The sequence below is a fragment of the Ascaphus truei genome, chromosome 2 (assembly GCF_040206685.1).
Source record: "Ascaphus truei isolate aAscTru1 chromosome 2, aAscTru1.hap1, whole genome shotgun sequence".
NCBI classification, from domain to species: Eukaryota; Metazoa; Chordata; class Amphibia; order Anura; family Ascaphidae; genus Ascaphus; species Ascaphus truei.
In genome coordinates this window covers 297,405,208-297,411,593 of record NC_134484.1, presented here as the reverse complement: position 1 = coordinate 297,411,593, position 6,386 = coordinate 297,405,208, and positions in this window count along the sequence as shown.

The window sequence follows — 6,386 nt, the reverse complement described above, 5'->3', positions numbered from 1 at the left end:
TGCAGGGGGCGCAGGCTCCCGATGACGCGTGACCGCGCGTCGGTGACGCGCGGCACGCCGAGGGGCGGCCACTTGCAAGCCGGGAAATCTCCCGGCTTGCGGAACCGGCCACACTTTAATAAAGTGTGTCGGTAGTGTAGCTGCAGTTGTTACTTCATTTGTCGCGGGATTGCCGTTGCTCCGCGATCCGTTCCGAGGCTCTTACAGGCGGGTCGTCCCTGTTTCGGACTCGATTTCCGGCTGGATGGTTGGTCTGGAAAGATTCCGCGGGGAGGCCCAGGGCTTTTGCCAGGTGTTCCATTTCCTCGGGATGCCGTATGGAGAGGAATTTACCCCTGTGGGATATTACCAGTTTAAAGGGGAATCCTCACTTATATTTTATTCCCTTCTCGCGGAGGAGTAGTGTGAGGGGGCGCATCGCCTTTCAGCGGTCCACAGTTAGTTTTGACAGGTCATTATAGACCTGGAGCGATTCGTTCCGGAACATGATCGTGTCCCTCTCTCGGCATGCTCCGATTAGTTTATCCTTGGTGGAATAACTGTGGAGCCGCACGATCACGTCACGCCGGCGATTCGGGTCGTCAGATCGTGGGCCCAGAGCTCTGTGCGCCCTATCAATCTCCATATCGCGAGGGTCTAAGTCTGGGCATATAGAAGAAAATAAGTCCACGAGGTAAGCTCTCAGGTGGGTAGGCTGTACCGCTTCAGGGATGCCGCGGATCTGCAGGTTCTGGCGGCGGTCCCGGTTTTCTTGCTCCTCTAACCCATCGCGGAGTGTGTGTATTTCCTGGCCTAGGCGAATTATTTCTTCGTCAGCTTCAGACTGATGCTGCAAGGCCTCTTCCAGCCTGTCCTCCAGCGTCGTAGTGCGCTCTTGCAGGCCTTGGATGTCCTGCTTGATTTCTGCAACCGCTTCCTTGAGGTTAGCTTGCAGTGATCTTTGGAGTTTAGCATGGAGCTCCTATAGAAATTCCTTCGTGATCCCCCCGTCTTGTTTTCTTCCCCCCGCCTCAGCGTGTTGTTTCGCGGGGGTGAAGAACCTGCCAACCCCCTGGATCGGCTCATTTTTCCCTTTATTTGACATCCCTCGTGTTTTAGGAGGTAGTCGGGAGCGTTTAGGGTTTTTTTTGTCGGGCGAAAAGTGCCTATAATCAGTGTTTATATGGATGGGTCTCCGGAGCTCTCCCTTCACCCGTCTGTCCTGGTTGACGTCATCGGCACGCCCCCTGTGATCTGTAACTTTAACATAATAGGGCTGTACTGACCCATACTCCAGCCTATACACCACGCTATTCATGTAAATACTCCTTCCAATACTCCAGGCCCGTATGACATCGAATACTTTGTCTTCATTATGATAGGCCGCCCTACCGAACTTAGTCCGAAGGTATTCCATAACATCCTCCCGGAGCCAGGTATCTCTCTGCTCCTCTATTTCTAGCATAATGGGCTCAGGTACTTAGGGGAACTCATAGCCATGGGATTGCCTATACCTGGCCACTATGGCCCTGTCTGCTCTGCCTAGTTTGGTCAGCGTTTGGTCTCCTGCCCTGCTTGGCAGTACCCAACTCTGAGGCTCCTCTGGGGCAACATCATCATACAGTACGGCGGGGCCCTTGGGAATGATTAGCTTTTGCTCAATGTCCCTATACCGGTTATCCAGTTCATCAGCAACCTCCTGGGGAGAAAAGGTGCCTACAGCCCACCAATGGTCAACTCTATGGTTCTTAATGAGTAAGAACTGGGTACGGTCCATACCCTTTTGGTACCCTGTAAACAACGGTGCCCACCACTTGTCTTGATGCTCGCATCCTGATACTACACTTGTACCTGTATCCGATTCTGTTTTGGAGGATACACCTGACGTCGTCGCCTCAGTAGAGTGCGAGCCTTTACGTCTACCTCTTATCACATTGGTGTAAATCGTGGGGTTCATCTTATGCACTACCGTACTCATGGGACCCGCTTCTGCAGTGGTATGGGACCCTCGGGCCCTACCTCTAGGTGCAGGAGAAAATGGAACAGGGTTAGGCACACGAATAACATTAGCATATGGTATCTCCCCATCAGACCCTTCATCACTGAGTTCCCAATCCCTCCAATCCGTAGAATACTTGGGATTCTTGGTTAACTTATCCCCGCAAGGACCCGGTGTCATGACTCGTGACTGGGCAGGGGCAGTGGCTGGGGCAATGGCGCTAGGGGCAGTGACTGGGGAATCGGCAATGTCCGGTACAGTGTCTATGAGTCGGGCAATGCCGCGACCAGTGGACATCTTTTCACTTGCAGTTTCTGGCGCGCTTCGTTCTCCTCTGGTAACGCCCTGGGCCTTCAGTGTCGCAAGCGCGCCTGCCATGGCCATTCTCCTCTTTGAAAACAAAGCTTCCGGGCCTCTGCGCCAGTCGGACCCAGAAGTCACGTCATCGCTGGTGGCCGCGGAATCTCCATCTGCTCCGTGGTCTCGCACTGGAAGTGCGTCGAGGACCGGAAGGGGCGGTGGTGGACCATCCGGACCGCGGATGGGCAGGTAGGCCGCAAGCCTTTCTCTCTCGCCCTCTGCAGGTGCCATCTTCGCCTGGCGGGAGTAAGGGGGTGGGGTGTCTCCTTACCGCTCCGCTGCCGGCTGGTGATTGTTGGTTCCTCCGGAGCCGTCTTGGATACCATCTCCGTCGCACTGGGAGTCGCCACCGTCGTTGGACTTCTAAGCGGCTCAGGCTGCACAAGCGCTCGCCGTCGGGGGGTGTCCGGACTCGTCTGCTCCCTCTCTCTGGTAAGTGGATCGCCATCTTTGTTACAGCTGGGGTGGTTCGCCGGTAGGCGAATCGCCACCAATGATAGGCTATGTCCTTCCTCCGAAGACGCCTTTAGCAGTCCCTCCGCTTGGGAGTCACCTCTATCTCTTGCCGCACCGCCAGTGGGTAGTGGTACGAAACGGGCCCGCTCCGGTACCTCCACTGCGGTCGCGCTCTTCTCCGGTACATCTCTGATTGGCTGGGCCTCGGTTCCCACCTCAGCGGTGCTACAGGGAACCAGGACAACCTTCTCCTCCGTCTCCGCCACCTCCGTTAGGGTTCCCGGAGAGGCACTTTGCGGTGTCTTTAACATAGGCCATGGCTCGACAGGCCATAGATAGAACGTGCCACATTGAGGGCATCGTGCCGTCGTGCTCGGGGCCGGTCCTGGTGTCCTGCAATGCACACACAGGCACCGGAGATACTCTCCGCCGTCAACCTCCACAACCAGGAAGCCTCCTGGAAACTGAAATGGGGTAACATTCAATTCAGCCATCTTTTGTGCGAGGGTTGAACAGTTCAGTTCTGCAGCTCAATTCTCTTCAATAGTCAGGCAGAAATGAAGTTCCTCGCTCTCACTTCCTGTCTCTCCTTTCTCCGGAGAGGACAATTCTGATTGGCTCTTGCCGTGCCCCCTCCCTCTGGTGGAAACAAGAGGAGTGGCACTCTCTTGCTCGGCGTGACGTGGCTTCTTCTTTCGGCCAGTCACTACACAGGTGGGTGGGCGTTCGGCTTTCGCGCCGCTCTTTTGGCTGGGGATCTGGGTTTGGCGCCAAACACCTGCACATCTCTCGCCACATTTCTCTTGCAGTCTGCTTGCACGCGGCACGTGCGCGATCTAGGCTTGGCGGGAGTCGCCTTTTGGATCCGCTGCTATCTACTCGGCCGTGAATGACGCTGCTGTCGCCATTTTTAACTCCTCCATGCCCCGCAGCGCACATCTATCTGCGGCCGCCATCTTTAGTGAGCCCACTGAGCCCACAATAGTGCTACTCTCAGTGTCTACTGTGCAACACGTTCCTAGACACTAACTGTTCTCTGAATGCTCTCTGACTGCTCTCTGACTGCTCTCTGCATGCTTTAACCCACGAATATGATGTATGGCATACCCCAGGCTAGGCATAACTCTTTCTCTTGCTAGGGTACTGGGCATCTCCTCAGTACTGGGCGTCTCCTACTGTTGGCCACTCATAGTGCGGGCTCTGGGCCAAGGACTAGTTAACAGGCTAACGCCCCCAGTTGCCTCACACTATCTGCCTCAAGGGACTAGAACAGCAATAGCCACGCACCCAATTTACAACACCCTCTTAGGGCACCCAGGGCGTACTGTGCGAGAGTCCATGCTCCCCTGACTACCCCTGATGTGCAATTGCGCCCTACTTTCTGCAGTACTTGCATGGAAGGTGCACTTAGTGCTTCCAGCTCTGCTTTGCTGAAAACCTGTCCTGTTTATCTCACCTTCGCCTCCAACTGTAGCCCTCAGACACCCCCCCCGGTCGCAGATCGGACCCCCTGAGGTGTACTAAGGTCTGGCTACGTGTCTTGGTGTGGTGTATACCTGCTGGCAACAGGAGGGCCTGAGTCTCCCACGATGGTGTGGGGGAGGACAGGAACAGGTTAATGGGGCGAATGCCTTCATCTCTTCTCAGTGGTGCAACGCCTCCATCTCTGTGAAGCCCCAGGGATATGGGGTGGAACCCTTACAGAGAACTTCACACAAAGGGATGAGAGATTCCAGTCTCAGTCAGGCTTGGTAAAATCAGCCGCAGGTCTTTATTCACAGCACACAGCAGCAGAGTAGCAGCAATCACAGCAACACTCAGGTATCACAGGTACAGGGTCTTCTCTCCCACCAGACTGCACACCCTCAGGATGGTCTCTGGGTACTCTGTATCCCTGCCTCCACCCCAAGTCACGGGCACTCAGGATGGGGCTAGCTCTTCCCTCACCCCCTAGGCAGGGTGAGAGGCACTGGTCCACCTATAGCTCACTAGGCCCTACTCCTCAGGAATCTAGCTAGCTCACACACTATGACTACTCCGGACTGAACCCAGGACTCAACTCTACTGTCACTGACAGGAACAGGCACACTAAATAGAGACAGCCCTCCCCTTCATGACATCAGCAGGTACCGCCCCTGTGTCTATGCCTTCCACACAGGGTCAGGTGACCTACTTCCACCATTCAGAGCAGGGCTTGATGTGGGGGAAACCCATGATAACTACTAGCAGCCTGCCCTTAGCAGGGCTTGTACCAGTAGGAGGATAGACACATAGCCCTATTTCTTACCAGGGCTACATATTCATTGGTAGTTTTGAGTCCACCCCCTCTTTTAATTCTTCTCCCCTTGTTTTTATCTCTACAATAATAAATTTGTTTTGTTATCACTCTTTTGGAATGCCCGTGTGCTTTTCTACAAGGATGCTTTTCTGTTGCGTTACATATATATATATAGCAACTGTAAATATTACTGTATGTTCATTTGCATGTCTTAGACAGGTCTGCAACCCTGTCTTTCACCATTATCACCCAGCACACAGCACTTCCACTGCAGCAAGGGATAATGGTGAAAGACAGGGTTGCAGACCTGTCTAAGACATGCAAATGAACATACAGTAATATTTACAGTTGCTATATGCTTCACTGTGGAGGGTATTTGTCACTTTTTTTACCCACCATAACCTTAATAATTGTTATATACAGTGTTCGACAAACCTATACATTTGCTCGCCCCGGGCGAGTGGATTTAACATCGTGGCGAGCTCCTATTGGCCCAAGCAGCACACGTGTGGTACTAGGTGGTGAGTAGATTTTTTTGTTCGGCGAGTAGATTTTTTGGTGATTTGTCGACCACTGGTTATATATATATATATATATATATATATATATATATATATATATATATATATACATATACATGTCTTAAGTTATGGTGGGGTTAAAAGGCAACAAGAAACCTCCACCGTATTGCATATAGCAAATAAAAAGATCACTTGTGAGCACATTCACATGTCTTAGGGCTCGCTCAGTGTGTTCGCGCCTCCGCCGCGTGCTACTGCAGCACAGCGATCTCTGCTCAAACAGCAGGAGCCAGATCGCGGCGTTTGGGGGCGTGGTGGGGGCATGTAACGAACGTGTCACGGAGCTCGTTCGCCTCTATTGGCTGAACCAGCTCACGTCACGCGTCTGTAGCCCCAAATTACAATTTGGGTTGTGTCGGCAAAATGTCGCAGCGACAATGCTGTACTTTGCCGCCGGTGGAGTTTTTAGTTTGAAAACTCCAACCGCACATCCCAAATTTGCGACGGACGCACATGTTAGCGCGCGCACGCCGCATCGCCTGCTGTCTGAGCTCAGCCTAAGGGCTTGACCCCGCTGCCTACTACAGCATCCGCACGAGAGCCCTCCCCTCAATGGCGCCGGGCCCGCTGCGAGGGGGGGCTGCAGCGCTGGGGCGAGAGCTGCTCCAGCTCTCAATAGAATTGAGAGCAAGACTTGCTACGGAGCGCAAAGCCACGCCCCCCGGCGGTTCAGCCAATGAGGGCGAACCTGCCGGGTGACGTCATGGCCGCGCCCCCGTCACTCCCCCGCCAC